Source organism: Argiope bruennichi, chromosome 3 (assembly GCF_947563725.1).
Source record: "Argiope bruennichi chromosome 3, qqArgBrue1.1, whole genome shotgun sequence".
In the NCBI taxonomy this organism is placed as follows: domain Eukaryota; kingdom Metazoa; phylum Arthropoda; class Arachnida; order Araneae; family Araneidae; genus Argiope; species Argiope bruennichi.
Window position 1 is genome coordinate 47260375 of NC_079153.1, and position 23546 is coordinate 47283920.

The following is a 23546-nucleotide window of genomic DNA, read 5'->3' on the forward strand; positions in this document are numbered from 1 at the left end:
AAAGATGCGTATCAATTATCTCCATGCGGGTTTACTTAGATGCCAAGATGCATGATTTAACCAAGTCGAAGTTATCTAATACTTGAAAGTACCCATCTGACCAATTAGAGGATACAAAAAAAAGTTTCGTAATAGCGGAAAACACCAAAAGAAAGTGATATAATAAAAATAATTTGTAGTAGTTGCATTACTCAGGCATAGCCATCTATAATAGATGGTTATGCCTGATTAGGTACACATCCCACAGTCCATTGCGATTGTTTTTATGATGAGATGAGATGTTCTGTTAAGCTGTGCGCGGGTTAAAGTCTTATCTTGTTTGTATTTGTTTTGTGTGAAATCTAATCATTAAAGAAAGGTTATCGAAAAAATTCGTCCTCTTGCTTCCATTCCACGGATTATAATAATTTTCATTCCACCACATTGGCACTCCTCATTGAGACAATGTGGTGGATTTTTCTTTGTTGTGACGACGTTTGCACAAACTGTGTATCATTCTTTTCAAATGATCTCAAAGAATGAGATTTGAATAAATGTCCCAACTCTTAAATCTTACATATCCTGTAACATCTAATTATCACTTGTAAAATTAAATTCTTAAAAATAAACCGATATGACAAAAAAATGAAAAAAAAACCCTTTAAAATAATTGAATTCTAAAAATGCTTTATGTTATTTAATCGATTAATTAAGTTAATTTTTCTAATTGCTATTAGCAATTGAATTATTACATTTTAACTATTTTACATTAAAATAAAATGATAAAAAATGCATTTAAGATATAATACCGGTTATTCTCGTTTGCTTTATATTTCTTTAGAATACATTAAGTTCTTCTACTTCTCTTCATGTTAATTTTATGTAATTAAAAATTTTAGTAAAGAAGTTTCAGTTGAAATATCTTTCACAATTTTGCAATTAATGCAGGCAGCGGAAGTGATCTCCTTGAAAATTTCTCACATACTTATTAAAAAATATACTTGTATATTAGTCATTACATAATTATGAAAAAGATTAACAGCATAAGATCTTTGACTATGACTGCTATATAAAAATCAAAAAAATGGATTTATATTTAAGAATTTTTTTTTCAAAAACCAAAATTTAATACAAAATAAATCAGAAGATCTGATACCAAATTACTTATGTTTAATTCAATGCGTTTCCGAGTTACAATCTTATTAAAATACAGGTCATTTGGCAATCTTTTCAGACGATTTGCACAAAATTTTGTCATAGATTTACATTTTACATGAAGGAACTGTGAGCTAGATTTTATTTACTTAATTTGCAATTTTTTTAAAATTATCATTGCAGATGCATGCAAAAGAATAGACCCACATGTGGTCAATTGAAGAATTTAATTGCAAATTTGTTACATATCCACTCTTTAGATATTTACTAAAAACTACATTTTAGGTTAGATTGAATTTCAGTCAAAATAATTAATCAAAAATGCAAATTATACACATTCAATATGTGGCAAACTCATTTTCATCTTAAAAATATAAACTATTAAGAATGACATAATGTAATAAATATATTTATATATATGCAATGGTACAAATTAGAGAAATGCATTCCACTCAGACATTATAAAAAATTTCCTTTCTTGAGCAAAAAACTCTTTTGTTGCTAAGAGAGACACTGTCAAATTGATGGCGCCAAAATGAAATGCTAACAGAAATTCACCTCATTTTGCATAACTGTTTTCTGACAGAAGTTATTTATTTCTATTTATCTTTGGCATCCATGCGTAAGTGAAGGATGACGTGCAAGTTCCAGAAGAGCTAACTTCTGTAGTAGCAAAGGATGACATTTCACATCTGCGCGTCATTAAATGTTGGACGAAAACGAAAAAAATGTCAAACAAGGAGGAAATAGTTTGCAGGATTCCGTTCTTTCGAATCGAAAGAAACTACCATCGAAACACCCAAGCGGAAAATTTACTACCTGCAAAGGGAATGGTACTGAATCAATAGAAAATGGCTTCTTGGAGATAGTTTTTCGTATTTTTACATTTTTATGCAGCTCTGATTCTTTCTCAACCCAAATGTCTTGGCCAGACACACGCCAGGATGTTTTCATGCAGTGCATTTATCATTTTGTCTTCGATGCTATTACAAAAAAGAATTGGATATGTGTTTCTTTACTGTTAGATTTCATAATAACATTAAGTGAAAGGTTCCATAATAAGGAATAAAAGTATTTATAAAAAAGATAAATTAAGAAGTAAAAAGAATGAGAAACGAGTAATGAATAATTGCAAAAAAAGTAAATTCATATATTGAAAAATTGTAAATAACAGATTTAGTTTACAAGATGATCTCTCTTGTAATTTAGACATAAAAATTTGCTAAAAATATTTTTAAAAAGTTTTTTTATACAAAAGTTTTAAACTTTTTTTTCCTTTCTGACAATTTATAATTAAGAGAAAATTATTCACATTTTATTTATTATTCTTATTTCAAAAATGATGAATTCGATTGGATCTCTTTCACATAAATGTGATGGTCGGCACAAATCGCAACTTTGACCTGATACATGTTTTTATCTGTGGGATTTGGCTGAACCCACTGATAAAGGTATATTCTTTGTTGGTATCGGATATGTATTCTGCCTTGTATAAGCTCCCCACTTCAGGATCTCATTTTTTTCTAATATTACAGAAACACTGTTACCTTATATAACTTAACGATGAATTTCAACATGGTATATTTTCTTTAAATGCAAAAAAATTACAACTTGCAGTTCAATCGCCTACCAAGTATTCGTCAATGCTGTCGTCTAATTCATATTTCGAAAAACTCCAGTACAACTACCTTCATTTACCGGTTATAATTAGTTAGTGTCAGTGTTTGATCTATTAAAAATGGAATTCAATTTATACTCACTTGAGAATTCTCATTTCATTTTTTTTAATAGCCTACTATGGTGGAAGCTCATGAATTTGCAAGCTTCGTTACTAAGTTACTAAGCGTCGTTATGTCTTTTTTTGAGATTTGCATACACGTGCAGAATAAATTTTACCATTCCATGCTTAGCCAGTCTTCTAACCTCTCCAAAAAGATTACTTGTGATTTTTTTTAAATTTTGGCTTTTTTAGACATTCAAATTAAACATAGCTTATATTTTGGATTTTTCTTATCAGCTTTACAGTGTTCCATGTCTCATGACATTGTCATATATTTTCTTATAAATACAAGTCAAATGAATATATACTCACTATTTATTGCATGTAAATGCAAGTCACATGAAAATATACTCATTTTATATTGCATATAAATGCAAGTCACATGAATATATAGTCACTTTATATTGCAGTGGTGTTTCCTAGTTTTTATTATGTTACTTTATAATGCGCATCTTGGGCTTCGGATTTGCAAGATTTAGAAGGGGAGCCTTTCATCTAGTCACATTTCAATTGAAAATGCATCTTTTATTGATTTTTCTTTTAATATGAAATGATATATTTACATTTTAATGGATGGTTTAAAATAAGAATTCAGCATTTGAGAAATAGGGACATACTTTCCTTCTTTAGACTGCCATTATTTCCTTTTTCGTTTAATGATATTTGGCTTGAAAACTAATAAAAAATATTTAAGTTTTAAAAACAAATAATTTTTATTAATATTCTATAGTGGCCAAAAATAAGTTGACAAAAAAGTTAATATATTTAATTTTTATTTTAAGATTAAATGATTATCATAGAAATAATCCAAATTATTCAATATAAAAATAAGAACAAATAGAAGAAGAAATTTAGAATTATTCCATAAGTTTTAAGAACATATTTCCACCTGTGTAATATTTTTTTTATCTTAATAAAACTAAATATATCAATTTTTGTATGTTTAATTAAACAAAAATGTTGAAAAGGCTAAAACAATTCGAAACAAAGTTATAATTAGGAGTCAACAAATAAAATGCAACTTTTACGCAATTATATGATGACTTTAAAGAATGAATGGACAAATAAATTTTCTCAACAAGATATATAATGAAAATTTTGGTATGGTGTAAAATTATTCATCATATAATATTTATTTTTCTTTTGTAAAATGTTTTCATTTAATTTAAATTAAAAGTTCAATCTTTACTTAGATTTGTTGTCTACGGATTTCTAAATGTTCTGAAGGAATTATTTCTGCATGAATTCGATCTCATAATTCTTTCGTTAAATTGTAGTGTTTTTTTTTTTTTTTTTTTTTTTTTTTTTTTTTTTACAGGAAAACTGTTTCGGAGTTCCATTTATTACAGATATTTTTAGTTTCCAACTATTACTAAAATCTTCAAAAAAATTTCCCAACGCATATTACTTTGTAAATTTACGATTTATTAAAATTTGCCTGCATGGAATAGTGACATTTGATCATCGCAATTAAATACAGTAAAATAATATTACATGCATTAGGTAGAATCAGATATGTACATATGCCGAAAATTTAATATATGAAATTATTGCATACAATATCAAATGATTCTTTCTGCTTAATTTTCTTTTAAACATTTTATTCAATTAAAACCAATATCAAATTTATTTTTTTTTGATATTCCTAAAATATTTAAGGAATACACTTTCACACACTAACATAAAAAATACCAGAAACTACGCGAAAACAGTTTTTTAGAAATGCATAAATATTTTAAAAAAGAACCTTTAACTGAATGTATTAATTAGAATCTCTTTTACAGTGTAAACACATTTCGTTATATCTTTTTTTGTTTTATTGAATGAATAAAATTTATAATCTGTAATATCGGTATAAAATAAATGATGGTACCAAATTAGAATAAAGAATTTTTTTCAAAGACTTAGCGTTTAATTGCTATTCAGAAGTACTGAAGGATAAAATTAATTATTTATGCAACATAGCAAAAGAGCATATGACATTTGTTTGCCTTTTTACAAAAGGAAATGTCGTTAAAGATTTATTTCTCAAATATAAAATTATTTAAAAGTTTTTATGATGAGATTGCTTTTTCATGGAGACTTTTATTAAGAATACCATGCACATCTTGAATTCTTGCCTCTCATATTTTATTAGTAGCAATAATTTATATTATGATTTAAGGACCCTTAATACAAAGGACGTCAGATTTAAAGGGCATTGTTAGAAAATACAGTTGGAAGGGGGGAAATGCAATAAGAACATAATTGCTTTCTCTCTTTTAAATTCATATTTATAAATTTTTTTTGATAATAACAGATGCATATATTATATATAACAGATGCATGTACAGAGTGCCCTGAAATTGACCGTCAATTTTCAAAAATGCATAACAGGAAAACGGTTAAGGTTAAAAACAATTCTTACAGGAAATTATTGTGAATTGTCATACATTTCCCTCTATTTTTGGTTTTAGCTCAAAAATTTATCAATGGTAGTAGCGCCATCGATGGACAACTTTTTAATCTAAAACCAAAAACTGTAAGAGGAAAAAAGTATGCCCTGGCACATTAATTTGCGCAAGAATTGTGTTTTTAACCTTAACCGTTTTCCTGTTATGCATCTTTGAAAATCGTCAGTCTATTTCAGGTCACCCTGTATATAGTATGTTATAAAAAGGAGTTGTTAAATATCCGGTTTTAACAAACATTTTAAAATTATTGCGTATCCACTAATTGCAATTAGACTTTGACATAAAGGGTTTGGTGCATTATCATGTTAAGATAATGGATTGCCAAGTTGTTGTTGTTGTTATTTCCGGTTTTATGGCACAAGGGCCACATATGGCCATGCTGCGCCAAAACATGTGGTTAGAGCTGTGAATAAAATGGTAAAATTTTAAATATCATAATTGAAAAATGGTCTTAAAAGCATAAAGTCCAGTATAAAAGAAATCAGAACAAATATAATAAAAGCTAAAAAATTTCAAATGTGAGGGTAAAAACCAGTAGTCTTCAAATATTTAAAAATGTTACGATGGGGATGTTCTCCCACCAAGTCACAAATATGTGGTGACGATGCACCAAAAAAACGAAATCGATGGTGATTAAAAGATTGGCATTCGGTTAAAATATGGATGACCGTATAATCAAGATTGCATGATGTACATAAAGGACATTTTCACTTAACAAAAGATGTTTATGAGTGAATCGGTTGTGGCCGATGCGGAGTCGAGTCAATTTGACATCGAGTTCACGCACCGGAACAATTGGCCATGGTTTTATGTTGGGTTTAATATTATGCAATCTATTTGAGATTTCAAAATCCCAAAATGTTTGCCATTGTAGGCGTATGTAAGAGAAATAACTCTTCTTTATATCACAATAAGGAATAAGGAATAAAGTGGATGCTGCTTTTGCCGCATCATCAGCAATTTCGTTTCCAATTATACCGACGTGACCAGGAATCCAACAAAATAAAATCTGAATATTCCTGGAATGCAGTGTTCGTAAAAGATGAAGTAATCCCAAACCAAAGGAGGCTTAGAATTTTGGGGTTGGTTGAGAGAAACAAGAGCGCTCATACAATGTATTGCCAAGAGTAGGAGACTTATTTCAGTGAAATCAGATTTCTAAAGTATGCGAGATAAAATATACGGATATGGTAAATAGTTGACAGCATTAAATGATTTTTTTATATTAAAAGATAGTATGTTACTATAGAGTTCTTCAAAAAGATATAATTGAACATCTAGACTATCTATAATCTATATTTTTTTAACATTTTAGAGTTGGCAACATTAACATTATTATTGTAGAATTCAATCGAACGATCACATACTGCCACGTATCAATTCGTAATTACGTCTAATGTTTATATGTAAATATCAGCTAAAAATATTTTAAATGTGATTTCTAAATATATAATAAATAGATTCTTAAAAAGTTCTGGCTGTCCATCCATCAAAAATGTGCTGGCTGCTATAACAAATTCATAATAGTTACACAGTAGAACCTTTATTAATATTAATTCATATAATTTCATTTTGTAATCCTCTAGTGATAGAAAGATTATCGACTTAAGCTTCTGCAAAAATAGTATTTATAACCTTAAGTAAAGGTCATTGGAGACGATTTCTTTCCACAATATTTGACTGAAATTGGATACTTTCAGTATATATGAGCAACAACATCAAATGAATGACGTCATATTGAAGCATCTTTTCATTTTGTTAAACATGTTTATTGACAGAGGACATTCATTTACCTGTGATATCCAAGCGAGAATGAAGGATGGTGTGCAACTTACAGTAGAAGTAAAACTGACTGCTGAGGCGGAAGCAGAAGGTGTCATTTCACATCTGCACACTATTAGATGTTGCTGGATAAGAAAACAGAAGAAAAAGGTCAAAGGAGGAGAAAAAGAGTCCGTTCCAATCGGACGGATTTTGCAGAATTCCATTTGTTCGAGTCGAAAGAAACTACCGTCAGGACATTCAAGTCGAAAATTTACTATCTGAAAAAGGAAATGGTACTGAAGCGATAGAAAATGACTTTTGAGAGAGTTATTTCTGTCCTTTTTTCCCCCTACATCGCTGATCTTTTTTTCAAGTCAATACTTCTCAGCTAGACAACTCATTCAGAAGTTTTGATGCAGTAGATTTATCATTCTGTCTTTGCTGAAATGATAAGAAACGGATGTTTTATTTTTACAGTTGGATTCAGTAAGTACACTTTGGAAAAGGTTTCAGAATAAGGTAGTAAATTTTTTAATAAAAAAATGGTATGAAACTATTTTGTGAATAAAGTTTACCAGTTAAAAAAACTTGAGATGAGGTGTAAATAATAACAACAAAATTGAAAATGAAATTTTATAAATAATTGATTACGACCCTACATTTTTTAATGTAAGGATAAAAATGGAAGCAAAGTAATTTTTGTCCCGTATTAAAATACACAAAAATTTCCTTGAAACAAACAAAAGACTTTGGAAACGTCCTTTTTTACTTTAATGCCAATTCCAAAAGAAATTTAAAGAAATTTATTTTAGTTGAGACATGTATCTTTCTATAAATGCAAACGCCATTAATTTCAAATTCATGCCAAAGTGGGCATAAATTTTTTTGAAGTTATTTGTCAGCAGTTTTCAATTTCTATAAATATTTTTAATTAGTTTTTGCAGCTTTCAGTAATAATTTTGAAAGACAATTTTCTATAAAATATCTAATAGTGAAGGAAAACATGGGAGAGTTGAAAAGAATTGAAATATGGTTTCAAAAAGATTCTATATTTTGCTAAAACTGGTAATGCCGGCTAATATTAAAATGTCAAATAGTTATTTAGAAAATACAGAACTGTTGTGGTATATTTCAATTCTTATAAAATACTTTTAAAAATATGGATGTAGTTTGTGAATTCTTTGAATATAAGAGTGAGGTTTACTAACTCTTCGCAATGATTAAAATTTATTAAAAATAAATTTAAAATTAACCAAACTTATTTGTGTTTTTAAGTTACATATTTAGACAATATAATCTCATTTTTTTTTACTTCCTATTAAAACAAAAGTAATTTTATTTAATTTTATTATAGAAAATATTTGGCAACTTTTTAAAAATATGCTTTAACTTAATTTACTATACAATCGATCACGACTTTATTTTTCATGATGGTATTCAAAATAATTTCATTGTGCCTTTAAAACTTCCAAACGCGTGCCTTTACCTGCAAGTGGTTATCAAAATAATGGAAACACCTGTGAATAAAAGTGACATTTTTGAATGTGCTTCGTAGGCATTAAAACAAAATAATATCCACCAGGTTTTTTTTTATAAATAGCAATTCATATATTCTAGTAGTATGTGGTAGCTTTCTTGAAGTTCTGTAATTCTTGGATTTTTTTTTCAAAATCGTAAAATGTTGGACCTGCCATATTTTCAAATATGCCAAATTGTAGAAGCTGGGGCAAGTGTGATCAAAACGTCCCAACTTTTATTCGTTTCTAGACGTACGGTATCTAATGTCGTGACAGCATACACACAGCACGGCAAGACAAGCTCGGCAAAGCAAAATAGGGGGCGGAAAGAGAAGCTCAGTGAAAGAGACCGACGGGTATCGAAGCGGATTGTAATGTCTAAAAAAGTGATCGCAGAGGTCAATACTCATATCTACAGTGTATTCTATTATTCTATATTCATCGTCTACAGTGGTGTCACACTCATAAAACCTGGTCGATTGATAAGTGAAAAAAAGTAATATGGTCTGACTAATTGCGTTTCATATTTTTCCCTACAACAGGACGGGTGCACGTTTGGAGTACACCTGCACAAGCCTGTGATCGTGATTGTCTCCTTCCAACTATCGTGCATGGAGGGAGATCTGTCATGATATGGGTAGCCATGTCGTGGTTTTCTGCTGGACCAATCGTAACCCTGAAAGGAAGGATCACTGGGAAAGCATTGAGAAATTTTAGATGACAAGGCCCATCCTACGATGGAAACTTCGTTTCCTGCAAGAGATGGAATTTTCCAGGATGATAATGCACTTAATCATGCAGCGAGACTTGTCCAATCATGGTTTCATGAACACGAGGGTGAAGTTAAACATCTGCCTTGGCCCGCACAGTCACCCGACCTCAATATAATTGAACCGTTATGGTCTATTTTAGAGCGTTCAATACGAAATCGATATCCTCCATCAGCATCTCTCCCAGAACTTTCACAATATCTCTAGGAAGAATGGTACAAAATTCCTCTAAATACCATTCATCTCTTGTATGAATCGATTCCTAGGCGAATCCAAGCTGTATTACATGCCAAATATGGTCTTACACCATACTAATGAAGGATTTGTAAATCTAAAGTGTTTCCATTATTTTGATAACCACCTGTATGTTAACACCATACAATTCACACGATTCATCTGTTTTTTTTTTTTTCTTATGCATCTGTAGGACTTATATCGCTGGAGAGTTTTCAAGGTTTTGGGGATCATAAATTTCATTTTTAAAATAAATGAATAATAAAATAATAATTTTCATAATATAAGTAATAATTAATAATAATGAATTAAACAAGAAAAATTATCATATCTTCATAATTTTTCGATAATTTTGGCATGACACCAGTGTGTTATCATCGGCCGGAATATTGTTAAAATTAAGAGATGAAATTGTTTTTTGGACATTAACTCTGAAGTATATTTTTCAATTCTAATTTTATTTCGTAGACTATACCTTTCACATGAATGCAATATTTTATAGTTGACTGATTTCATCAATCTTAAATTTTTTGAATTTTATTAAATAAAAAGGCGAAATTTTTAATAAATATATTAAAAATTCATCTTAATATGAATAGCTAAGAAAGCCAATTGACTTTCATATTGGATTTATTTTCTGATTTTATACCTAAGAAAGCCAATATTCCTTGTGAATATTGACTTGTTTCCAAAAAATGTGTATTCGCATTTCAAAAAACTAAAACTTATAATTCTTTCAATAATTATATACAATATGCTGAATACCTTCGAATTATATGATGCCTATTTTAGGATTCGTCGTTCTTGACAAATAATTTGTTTCATCATATAGATCCCTATTGTATTAAATTAGCAGATAATCAATTTGTTACTACATTTACAACAATCTTTATTCGAAGGGTTCATAGTCTGACGTCTAGGAATATTTATAATGCACTGTTTAAAATTATGAAATATAAAGACAATAATAATCTTCCAAAGATTTACTGTCACCTTTTGATTGTTAACTTACAATATTTAAAAATCTGAATGCATTTATACAAAGACTATTTAATATCACAAAATGATGTGTTGTATTATAACGAAATAATGAAAGTGAGAAAAATTTCTTGCACAAATATCAATCTAGCCACTTGAAAATTTTGCTACTAGAAACGTTCAGAATTCTAAAAATGTTTGCATTATTAAGAAGATGAAAGGATAAGATGGAAGAAATCAAGGAACAGATCTTAAAACTGTTACTAGCCGCTGCTGACGCCCATCTGGTTCACCAAGATTAATAGTTGAAGAAAAAGTTGAATTAAATTTTTTTATATAACTCTGTCTCAATGGCTTCTCAGCAAATATAATCCTGAAATTTCGAAGGACATATGGCTTAAATTAATTCAGACACCTTATACCGTCCAGTACATTGAGTTATACATCTTCTTGATTTTCTCTCTATTTTTATAGAACCAATTATATCTTAGAAAATAGAATCAGTATTTAAAAGTAGATGTACTCTAATTTCTTTATTATTACTTCATTTTGAAATTAATAGTAAGTCTAACAAAGTTTCAAAACTTTTATTAAAACTTATACCATAAAATAAATTATGTACACTATGAAAAAAAATAAGTCGCAGTTTTTTTATTTTGATAATTACGTAGGAAAAACAATGGATGAAATGTTAGAAGCAACAATAGAAGAGAATTTAGTGCAGCTTCAACAATGAAAAACAAGTCAGTAAAATACTCCTAAAATGCGTTATTTAAAAATTCATTAAAAATAGGAAAACAAATTATACACAACAAAAACTTCTAAGATTGAAAAATATACATTTTTAATTTTAAAATCAGGCAATAGTCGTTTTATTCTATAATATTTTTCAGAAGTTATTGTGGAAAACTTCGGACTTTAATTTTTAATAGAGGAAAATTTATTCCGTACAATAAAAAAATTCCGAAGTAATAGCATCGAAGTGCACAATTCCAATCGTCAATATTAAATATTTATATATATGCGAAATATGATAGTTATAGGTCCAAACACCTGCTCTATAGAATTGGAATAAGAAGACGCATGCTTTCTATTATTAGTTGTAGAGATATACGTCTTAATGCCTTCTGTTATAGTTTAACTTTATAGGAACGGTTATAAATTTCTAAACTATCTCTAGATGGAATTAATTTTTTCTGCTAACAATTTCCCAGACGGCAAGCATCGCAATTTAAATTATTTTTTCTTAATCATTATTTAAATTAAAATTATAAAAAGGATATATAAATATATATATCAATAATAAATCTCATTTGAGTAAATAAAAATCGATATCAATATAACATTTTTAGAACATTCCGAAGAATAAAATAAAGGGACATGAAACATGAATAATTTAAGTTTTTTGACATTATTAATGCTAACGTAATTACAAATTCATTTTCAGAATATTCAATATTATAGTTATAAATGACAATCTGGTTTTTTAATTTTATAAATTATATATCATTTTTGACAGCTACAACGACTTTTCAGACACAAGAATTCGATTCAAAATTTTCATATAAATCCTGCTGTTAGAAATTTTATTTATATATCTTCCCAAAAATCACTATTTAGAAAGATTAAACTATTCCTTGAAATAAATACACCTTTCAGTGTCAAGAGTGATAAATATGAATTTAAAAAGATATCTAACTTTTAATGAAAGTTTAAATTGTTCAAGCTTTACCTTATTCTGTTGCATTGCCTAATAATATAATTGTATAAAAATATATTTATGCATTTAAATATTTACTTTTAAGGTAAATAAATAAAAGATTGCAAACGAAATTCATCGTTTCGAAGGCATTAGTATTGGAATGAAGTAAATACATACCGAATTTGATTATAATAAGCTACCGAACATCGAATACCCGAAGAATTGTATAACTCGGTAATTGATTAAAAATTGCAAAATCGCCAAAAAAGGGTGCAAATAGCAAATAAATATTTCCAAGAAATTTTATTTATAACATCCATAATAATCATTGAACTAATAATACATTCTTGTGCTTACATTTTAGTTGGTTTACTTTAAAAAAAAGGGCATTTTACTTTATTTTGCTGTGTTTAATATCACTTATTTGTGGTTGAAATATTAGTGTTGATTATATTAAACAGTTTATTTTGAATAAATTTAAATTGGAATGAAGATACCCAATAAGAAGCTCCCCATTTCGGTTAAAATACATTTAACTCCTGATAAGCCGTAGAATTGGGTTTGTTTTTAGAATCGTTTCTTATATGTCTTTTATTTACATCATAATTTTAAAAAAATTTCGTATTAATAATTTCAGATATTGAAAATGTACTATAGTTTGAATAAATGTTTAATTTCAGATAATTTGAATTATGGATATACTTCTCCAAATAGATTATATAAATTATCAATTTATTCGCTGTCAATGAAAACCCAGCTGCTAATAACAGGTAAATAATGTCAAACTAAACACTGTCAATAAAATAAACTAACATAACCTTTAAATCTTAAGTATTCAATCTATTTCTTTAGTTATTTTAGAATTTCGCTGAATAGTAGAATAATTTTTGATAAGAAACTACGTAGTCTAAACATATGATTTAAAGTAGCTTTGAAACCAAAAGGTTTCTACATAAACATATATACAAATGCTGAAGTGAAAATTCTGAAAAAAAAATGTTAAATCATTTTCAAATTTTAAAAAGAAAAATGAATCATGAATAACAAATTTATACATAACAAGAAATATAGAAATCTTATATTTTTCCGAAACATACCCTAATGTATAATTTCACATCAAATTGTAGCTTTTCGAAATGTTTGTATAATATAAAAAAAAAATATTTCTGTATTTGTCTTCGATTCAAAAACAGCCGACAAAGAAAAGCAACTAAAAATGTATTTCAATTTTAAAATATTTACCATCTTCCGTCCCAAAACACATGTATGTCATTTTTTCACTCTCTTTTCTTTAGATACATTCGTTCTTTCCCTTTTTCAATATGGAAAGACAGGAGAAGACCAGCTTCCTTACCGCTGAGTTCGGATTTGAAATATTTATGCCAGCTTTCTTCCAAACTCGAGTTTGGTAAATCCGAACACGTATTGGATGAATTCTAACTTTTCCTGCTTAGCGAGTCTTCTATACTCTCCAAGAAGAGGAATTGCGGTTTATTTTTGTGAAGTGCACAGTTCGTCCTTTATTTTTTTTTACCGAAACGCAAAATGCAGCATCAACATAGCATTTGATGCTGCTTTTTCTTTTCAGCTGCATCATGTTTCGGACCTCAAAGCATTGCCAGATCCTCTTCCTACAAGTAAGTCAAGTAAAACATCGCAGCGGGGATTCCCAGTGCCTTTTTTTTATTATGATGCACGATAAACTATGCCCTGAGTCTCGGATTTGCAAGATTTGAAAGGGAAATATTTTCAGTCAGTCACATTTTTCCACGAAAATGCTACATTCTATTGTTTTTTTCTTTTAACAGACAGGGATACAAATGATGTATTTGCATTTAGATCGATGGTTTAAAATAAAAGTTGAGACTTGGCCGAAATGTCGAGACGTACTTTGCTTTCTTGTACTGGTACCTTTTCATTCTATTTCCGAAATTAACCGTTTTGAAGAATTGTTTGACATATGAAACTATTATAATCTGTTTTGCCACTTTCATTAAAATCACAATTCTGCATCATTTAATTTACCATGTTTTAATTCAAGATATTAGTAAAGTCATCAAAATCATAAAATAATAAAGAAACGAAATAAATAAAAGGAGAAAGTAGAATAGGATTTTTTTAAAAATTAATAAAGTATTCGAAAATGCTTTTATCTGGAATTTTAATTACATTAAAATTATTTCTTTTATTTTTATTTCAATAGAATTGTTGCGAGATTTTAACACATTAATAAACGTTTTCTAAATTATAAGATGTATTAAAGAATGCCTGAAAAAATTCATATTGTAAATTAGATTATAATTCCGTCATTTTTGAAGTTCTTTATTCTGCTATTTGTTGTTTAAATCAACTAACATTTTCATTCGTTCAAATTCCATTGATTAATTCATTCATTAAGTTGATATATCTCCCATAAAATTTTCTGAGATCTTATTCATTTTAATAATATTTTGTAAAATAAGCATCCAGCGTAGGCTATCTTTTTTTTAAAAAAAAAAAAAACTATGTCACTCACTTAATGAAATTTTATGGAGGCAAATTTTAAACAATCATCTTTTGTTGCACCATATTATATTAATTAATTTGTAACTTTTGGTAGCAATGTATAATGGACAAAGTCAATAAATAGCTGTGAGTTTAATATTCGTGTATTTTTATAGCCGAAACCCTACAAGCTCTATTATTAAATTTTGTGTAATGCAAGAAATCCAGAATTCGCTGTAACCAATACTTTAACGACTTCTTAAAATTGTAGTGTATCGAACTTTTAAGATTTCAAGTAAATTTTTTCTGTACAAATTCAAAGCACCTTTTAAGACGCTAAAATGAAGTTATAGCTATAACAAGAAATTATTTTGTTTGCAATTTATTTTTTATTCTTGATCTAAGCATAAACGTTATGTATCAGCAATGTATGGCCATATTTTTACCAAATGAGCTTCTTTTAAGGTGTTTGAATCTGAACCGTGGGCGTGGCAACATTGTTTACTCTCCTGTCATGCATCAAAAATTCAATAACTTAATAAAAAATTAAGCTACAGCTCTAAAATTTTTTCAGGCATATTTAGAAAGACTCAATTTATCATATGAGGCAATAATTTTTTTTCGATGTTTTGATGATTTTTCGAGTACCGTGTCGCCTTAAGGATTTATTCACATTATGCATCATCATGTGGAAATAATTTTAAAGTTCCGTGTATTAATCTAAAAATTATTTAATTGTTTAATTTTATGTATTGTTATTATGGTATATACAGGGTGCGGCAAAATACCCCCGAAAAATTATTTCTAATATAACTAATAAAAATAAATTAACAAAATATAACAAATAATAAGAGTATAATTTTACTAATAAATAAATTTAATTGATTTTAAAATGGCCGTCTTTTTCAGTGATGTAAAGGCCCAAACGCTTGTTGAAATTTTCAGCTTTGGACCGCAAATCTTCTACCTTTAAGCCCATTACCACCGAAGCCATTTCTTTAGAGAGTCCAAACTTTTATGCCGTTTAGAGCAAGCCCTAGTCTCCAAAATAGACCATACACTGTATTCATGGAATTGAGATTTGGCGAGAATTGTGCCCACACTCCAGATGATATCACGTCCGGAAAATGCACCTTGCACCACTCTTTTGTCTTTTTAGCCTCGTGAACTGGTGCGCAGTCCACTTGAAATGCCCACTTTCGTCAAAGTGCATTTTAGCCTACGTAAGTACAATAGCCTCTACAATGTCCCCATGGTACACTTTGATTTGTTTTAATGCTCTCATTCACCAAACCCAGAGGTGTTTTACCACTTGCGGAAATTTAGCCCCAAATCAAGACCGATTTTGGATGTGGCATTGTTCAACAATTGCTGAAGTGCTTGGAGCATCTAGACCCCATAGTTTTAGGAGTAATGAGCTTGTTGAACGGTATAGAGCTTCTCATTAATGAAAAGGAATCTCTCCCATTTCTGACTTACGGCACGTCTCAAAAGTTTTCGGCATCTTTAGAGCCACACGAGTTTATTTTCTTCAGTGAGAAGCTGAACCTTTTGGAATTTGTAGGGTTTTAGTCCAAGCCCTGTTTTTGCCAATCGTCGCACTGATCAGTCACTTATTCCCAGTTCTCGAGTAATCTTTCTCAAGGAAACCTTCGAATTTCATTGAAATCGCTTTTTGATAACCTTACAACTATTTAAAATGTTCGCCATACATTTTCATTCACTTTCTGGGCTTTGACCTTCATTACAAAGGTTTTCGAAACGACAGACAGCGGTTGCCGAGAACACATTACACAAATGAACTATTCCGCGCAGTCATTTTCATTTCTTAAACAACAAAAAATACCATATCTTTCGCTGATTATTGTAAAAAAAAACTAATAAACAATACATAAACTATGAGATACATTATAAAACATCTTGTAATTGAAGTGGTAGACAAAAAGTAATGAACACAAATTAAAAAGAAATTAGTTAACTTCTATTGTATGATGTAATAATTTTGTCCGAGTTTTTTTGCCGCACCCTGTACCTATAAATAATAAATTCCGCACATTTGAAATATGCATAACCACGAAAGAATTTTTTTCTCATAACGAATTAAATGTGCATTAAAAGTACCATTCTCGGACCAAGTGTTTCGAAACAATCATTACAAGAGTCTGAAAAAAATTTGCAAAACTTTTTTTCTGAAAAATCAAACATCTCGAACAATAATCTATTACAATAATATTGATAAAAAACTCAATGTTTTTCCTTGACATCTTTTCAGTTTTTTTACTTATAAAGAAGTAACTATTACGCAAGAATCTTTCAGAAAATATAAAATATTTTTTTAATTTCTAAACATTTTTTTTAACTGAAACATTTTAGAAAGACATTTCTTAAAACGACATTTTTTTTTCTTTTACAGGACAATTTAAATTCTCCTCAGCTTTGAAGAAGAGTCAATAAACAAAGTACGTATAAAGAAAAAAACTTAACGAGTCTGTTGTCAGTTAAATCGTTTTGAATGAACCGTTACACGTCAAAATAATTAATAAACTTAAACTGCTGGGCTTTACCATGGTACTCAAGAGATTAAGGCAATTTCCGCGGTTTCGACGTTTTATCGGCAACCATCTATCATGATAATCCCTTTACCTTTCCGTCGTAATGCTGATCTATAGCTTCTGTTTTTAACTACCTGGATAGTTTTCTAAAGCAATAATTGAATCGATTCAGAGCAAAAATAAACTGAACCATTTATAGCTGTAGTTTCTGAAATAATAAATTAATAGATTCATAACAAAAATAAGGTGAATAATTAATAACTATATCGTTTTAAAAATTCTTAATTACAAGGAAAAATAAATTAAGTATTACATGTCTAAAATTTTTGTCTAAGTTATAAAATTTTCTTAAAACTTTCAGAAATTTTCGAAATATTTATATTATATTTTTTCCTGTAATATGATCAAATAAGTTTCGCAATTAATATTTATTTTTAGAATTATTTCACGTTTTAATAGTTTTAATTTAATGAATTCAAAAACATTCACCAGAAGAATCATCTGAGTGTCTTGGTTAACTAAGTGTTAATTTTGTAGTAAATAAAAACTAGAAAATTTCATTCATAAGTTCGAATTTGACATTAAATTATGTATCGCGAAACTTTAAATTCTCTTTTGAATTTTAAGAAATAATTGAATTTTAATGTTCAATAACTTTAAAATTTCTCAAGCATTAAAAAATTAAACAGTTCAGCAAAACATTATGCTATGAAAAAAAGTTAATTATGTGATATAAAAGTTATTTACACAAACAAACTGGCACTTACAACCATTCCTTGATATTTCCAAGTATGCAGTTTTTCAAACTTAACATTTTGTTCAATTTTGTCTGTTGTAAGAAAACTTGATTCATAATAACAACGATAGAGTATGATTTGGAATAAGAATGTGTCAGATGCAGAAACTTTTCATAAAGAATACACTTTTATGTTATGTTTACTTAAAGGATTATACATAAAAAAATAACAATTTTTTTTTAAATTTGTGAGCTCAATTAATACTGAAACACTTAAAATTTACTGTTCCTGGAATATTTCTCAAACTGATTCATTTTCTGAATGAACGGTTATCGCAATAATTTTCATTCTTGCATATTTTATATTGAGAACTACTGAAACTAAAAAATAAGTCGAATTTTTATATCTTGATCATCTACAATGCAAAATACGCCAGGATGACATTTTGGTGGTAATAAAAATAATTGAAATTTCATTTGAATAATAAAATATATTGCTATAGATACGCTTAAAATATTTTCGTAATTTATAAAAAAATTGAGAAAAAAATTTTAAGAAAGAAAATTGATACGACTGATTTTTTTTTTTTTGTAAAGTACGCTAAAAATGTTATTTAGAAAATAATTAAAAATCAAAAAATACACTGCAAAAGAAATTGGCATAGTCGAGTCTGAGTTTGTTTGCGTTTTATGGCACAATGGCCATCTTTGGCTAAACTGCGTCACACTCATGCTATTAAAATTATCAGGTATAATTGAAGAGAAATTTTTGAATTCGAATGCTGTGTGTTGTCCTTCTGGGATTGTCGAAATACGTCAGGTTGTAAATGAGAGGTCAGGATGTTTATGTACCTATCACTTGTTGGAGTCATCACTTGGTACATCAGGAATGCCATATAATCATTGCACACGCCCCATGCTTATAATAGACATTTAACAAACCAGTCCCTAACTAAAAATCAGACCCATAACTGAAATTCCCATGACGTAGATCGGAGAAAAGGTTTCTCAAGGAGTGTGAAATGAAAGGCTGATTGCATTGTCAAAATGTTGCTACAAAATCCTCTGAACTCAGAGTTCAATATATGAAAGGATCATTCTTAATACTGAAGGTGTTATCGCTGCTGAAGTCGAGACAAGACCATACTTTGAACACGTCATGGTGTAGGACTGTCGAAAAATAATCCAGGAATGAAATGGAAAGTGGTCCCCTATCAGACGGTTACTTCAGGCTAATAGAATTTGTGGCAGACAATGATTTTTGATAGTCCAAATTCGGTAATTTAAGTATTTACCAATCCGTTGAAATAGAAATATGTCTCTTTACTACAGAAGGTACTCTGTGGGCAATAGTCCTCGATTTCCACTAGATGAAGAGTCAATTCAAAAGATAATCGATGCTTATGGTTGATAAGCAGTTTCTAGTTGTGCCCGATTTTATTAAAGAATAGTGCATTTTTTCTGTATATCTCATACAACGTTAAATCTAATGCATCTTAATTTCGTGACATTGCATGTGCTCTATTGATGCCGAGATCATTCGTCATTAATTGCATAATATCCATTGCTACCTTTGAATGACGTTTGTATTAATAGACTTCCCCTCTTTTCCATATTTAATGCAAAATGACCTAGGTTTTCGAATTGCGATATCATGTTTATCATATCTTGAGCAGAAATTGATTCCCAGTGCATCTTATTTCAACATCGAAATTTACGAAGAGTTGCTGCAGCATATCAGTACCTTCCGTAAAACAATTATACGACTAACATACATTCTGGTACAATAAACATCATAGCTGTAAGATTTCTACCCACTCGATTTCTTCCTTTTTTGTACCAAGAAATCACTCTCAATCCATCTGCTTATGTAAATGAGATTGTTTGCGCTTTTACCTGCAGTGTCAAATTAATATTCTTTATATTATCATAAACTTTCAAAATGTAATAAATATATATATTTTTAAATGCTATAATCCTTGATGAAGCAAAAATAATCTACAGCCTTTTATTGGGTGTCTTTTCAAACATTTTAGTCGTAATGCGCCATCTAGTGATCATTTTTCGAATTTTTTTCAGAATATTTCAGCGCATCCTTTGAACTGTCTATCTACAAATTTTCGAATCAATCTGCATTTTATTTAGTTACTGAGTGATCTCAAGAGTCCAAGTTTAATTTCGATAATTTTATGTGTTATATATAGAAAAAACATGGATGCATTTCCTTAAGGTATTTGCTCTTAAAGATATTCAAAATTAAACGAGTTTTTAATTAATAATTTCGACTCATCAGTTTTAATTGATGATACATGATTCATACGTTACCTTTGTGTTAAACATTTAAACTTTTATCGCCAGTTCCCGGAACAGATTGAAGTGACCAAAAGAATCTTCTCCTTTAAGTGCATAAGTATAGATAAAATCTTTTCTTTTAAAAATATGATTAAAAAAATTAAAAATCTTATTTAACTATTTTGATACATTTGGTAAAAATTCAGGCAATATCGGTTTCATTTTCAATTTCAATTTAAAACAATAAAAAAGGAGAAAATTGCTGTCACCAAAAATGCTTTATTTAAATTCAAGGTGTAAAGTTTTGCGCGATTAAAGGCTCCGAATCTGTGATACATTTAAGACTAGTTAGAGATTTTAAAATAAATGTTTGGAAGATCGAATGCGACAATTAAAACAAATTACAATAAAATACAAAAAAATTGAAAACTTCTGAAACTGTTGTGAAGAATGAAAGTTGTGCAAATTCGGAAATGCACTAAGCAGAATGAAAGAAAAGTACCAAGAACTTACTTTTGAAGCAATAAAATAAATTTCACGAACAGAGTTTTAGAAAGACTATACTCATGCGTAAATTTAAAGAAATAAGTATAACCTAGCTGTCGGAACAAACATAACATAGACATGAGACAGAACATCCTCCTTCATTTACGCTTTACATTATAAAACTCTTCATTAATATGTATGCCTAAGATTTGATTAAAATTACCTGCAATTAGAATGATTGATTATCACAAAGAGAGCACCATTAGTCTTCATTGCAAATTAATGTGATTCTATTTGTTTTCGTGTTGAACTAATGGTGTAAAAGTAGATTAAAATGCTAAATGAAATGCACATTTATAAACAGTATTGCATTAATTTTTATATTAATGGTAATATATTTTTCAAGTCAGCTCTAAGTATTATTAATGAAATTGTTTTTGTGTGCGATGGGATAAATAATTGAATGTAATAGAAAGTATTCCAAAATAAAATAAGCATATTAATTAAGGAATATAAGAGGAAATAAGATTTTGAAACTTCCTAGCTACATAATGGTTTGAGCAGGTTAGAAAACTGATTTATTATATGCCATTATCTGTAAATTATAGATAATGAATCAGAAAAATATTAATATAAATTACTTCTGAAGCGGAAAATTAAATTATTTGCACATTACATTTAAATGAAAGGTAGTTACTAAATGAAAGGTAGTTACATTATCAAATGTGTTATACTATAGCTACATTATTTTTAATAAGTCAGGCAATGCAAATAATTTTTAAATTTACTCAATTCGGTAAATTAAAATATAATTAACTAATTAAAATATGAGTTTTTCTTTAATTTTTGGAATAAGGAAATGCATTTTTTCTCTATTTATTTTCTTGTAAACAATAAAGTAAAAATGTAAGAAAATATTTTTTAAGAAATTTATATTTCGGCAAAATGTCAGTTCAAGGGATAAAAAATCTTTTTTAATTGATTTCATAACCCCCTTTGTAAAAAAACAAGACTAATTTTACAAAAGAATTCGCAATCAATTTTTTTCATTAACTAGTGTATTAGTGTAGAATTTTATATTATTGAGTTTACGAAGACATTGAAGCTTTTTAACATTTTTAGAATTAAAATAATTAATAATCGATTGATTTTAGAGAAATTTTAATTTCAAATCAAAAGCGTCATGTAGAGGTAAATTTGAAAAAAAAATTAATACAGAATAATATATCATTTATAATAGTATTAAAATAGGACTGCTGAATTACATTACAGACTAAAATATAAGCAATAATAAATATAATTTTAATATTTCGCATTAATTAATACACTAAAATACGGAAAATGTCTAAAATGTTAGATCTTAAATCTTAAAGTTCCACAGAACACGTCGCAAGCCTTCGATGCTGATGACAATAAGGAAATTAAGGAATAAATAATATCAGGAACAAGCCGTTATTAACATTCCTTTAACTAAGAAAAATATTATAAATATGATTTATAATTCAGCGTAATTACCGCATTTTTATTAGCATCACAATCTTTTTGTGATTTTATTTTGAGTTCCACATTTTTTATATAAAAATCTGTTTCTCATTGTAAGTATCTTAGCGAAACCGTATTTTTAAAAACATTTCTATTTTTATTAACATCTAGTACTTTCTTTTGGAAATTTCAGAGCAATTTAGAATTAATCCAAAATCCTTTCCCTCTTATGTTAAATTCCGCAAAATGTCGCCACAAATAAAATGGGAAATTTTCCAATAGCATTTCTCTAAGGACACATAATATAGCCCCATATTTAAAAGATCACTTCCTTTTCTTCAAAATTCAATGAAAAGAATAGAAAGCAAATTTAATTTATTATCAAAATTAAAGTACTTACTTTTCGTTATAAACGCCGAGAAGATGCCGACACATATCGACCGACCAATTTCCTCTTCCAAGAATATTACCTCTATTGATGTAAAAGATTGGCATTTATATTTTTTTAAAGCTGCTCCTTATTAATCTGGAAACTTTGGCTTACAAACTATATCTTCAAATCAGGAAATACATGGAAATAATTCTGTTCTAATTTGAACTCTTATTGAATGTGGACAAACACACAAGATGGCGCTAAAGAATATCTAGTTCAAGGAGTTAATCATGTATTTTAGTCGAATCCTGTAAAGAGGCTGGTTATCGCTAGTGTTGTGTAAGATTAACCTTTATTTTTAAGTTTCTCATTAATTTTGAAGCTTTGGAACCCAAGCTAGTTTTGCAATTTAGTCAAATGAAAATAATTATGCTTTCAGACACACGATTATAGAAGGCGTGCAAAGATACAAATCCATCATAATATAAGATCTAGTTCAACGAGTTGATCAAATCTTTTGGAAGGAGCGGTGGACACGGGAACCTGAGGCAAGTGGTGGTTGTTCAACATGGCAAAGTAGCCATTTTTAGCAATTAAAATTTAGACATTGCTGCTTCATATTCTTTATTTGACGAAAACGCTCATAGAACTTCCAGACTAACAGGGTTTGGTTTGGTTTGGTTTAGTTATATTAACGTCCCGTTTAAAGCAACACTAGGGCTATTTTGGGACGGACCTCGTGATTTTGAACCGCGGTCAGATGACGAGGACGACACCTGAGCTGGTACCCCCTCTCCACACCACGCCAC

At 28.8% G+C, this 23546-nt stretch overlaps 1 long non-coding RNA gene across 1 annotated transcript; it reads right to left on the minus strand.

Annotated features, from left to right (window-relative positions):
• Nucleotides 1-1591: 1591 nt before the first annotated feature.
• On the minus strand, nucleotides 1592-22966 carry LOC129963977 (uncharacterized). Its single transcript, XR_008784045.1, has 3 exons — nucleotides 22765-22966; nucleotides 7161-7572; nucleotides 1592-1953 (listed from the first exon to the last, which is right to left on the minus strand). It is a non-coding gene; the product is annotated as an uncharacterized LOC129963977 (long non-coding RNA).
• Between the last annotated feature and the right edge of the window lie 580 nt (nucleotides 22967-23546).